This window comes from Cupressus sempervirens, chromosome 6, assembly GCF_028749045.1.
Source record: "Cupressus sempervirens isolate cs-2001-9-10 chromosome 6, ASM2874904v1, whole genome shotgun sequence".
NCBI classification, from domain to species: domain Eukaryota; kingdom Viridiplantae; phylum Streptophyta; class Pinopsida; order Cupressales; family Cupressaceae; genus Cupressus; species Cupressus sempervirens.
Window position 1 is genome coordinate 116,765,492 of NC_143123.1, and position 828 is coordinate 116,766,319.

Below are 828 nucleotides of genomic sequence, written 5' to 3' on the forward strand. Positions count from 1 at the left end.
CTGTAGGAGAATCAAAGTGCATTTGCTTGGGATTACATGACATGAAAGGATTAGACTCTATGCTCTGCACTCACAATATTTACATCAGCCCTGACTTCAAACCTGTTTGATAGACTCAGAGGAGGGTTAACCCTATCTTAACAGATATAGTTAAGAATGAATTACAGAAACTATTAAGTATTGGTTTTATATACCCCATCTCTAATAGCCAAATGGGTCTCACACTTGGTCATAGTACCCAAGAAGGGAGGAAAATGGCGAGTATGTGTAGATTATAGAGAGCTCAATTCAGCCACTAAGAAGGACCATTTTCCATTTCCATTTATAGACAAAGTCCTTGACAAACTAGATGATAGTGGTTACAATCAGATTCAAATAGCCCCAGAAGATTAAGAAAAAAACAAATTTTACCTATCCATGGGGAAAATTTGCCTACTCATTCTTTCCTTTTGGCTTATGCAATGCCCTAGCCACCTTTTAACGAGCTATCATTAGTATCTTTTCAAATATTTTTGCTAACCGTATGGAGATCTACATGGATGTTTTTGCTATTTATGGTGCTACTTTTGAAGAAGAAAAAGAAAATTTAGAAATGGTACTCAAAAGATGTTAGGACTATAACCTTTTCCTAAATAGTGAGAAATGTTTTATGATGATGGAGGAAGGGGTAGTGCTAGGTCATTTCATTTCATCTAAGGGCATCCAAGTAGATCCAACAAAATTGAAGTCATTAGTACCTTGCCTACACCAGAGAAGCAAAAGGCTGTATGCAAATTTTTAGGACATGTTGGATATTATAGAAGATTTATTAAAAACTTCAGTCAACTT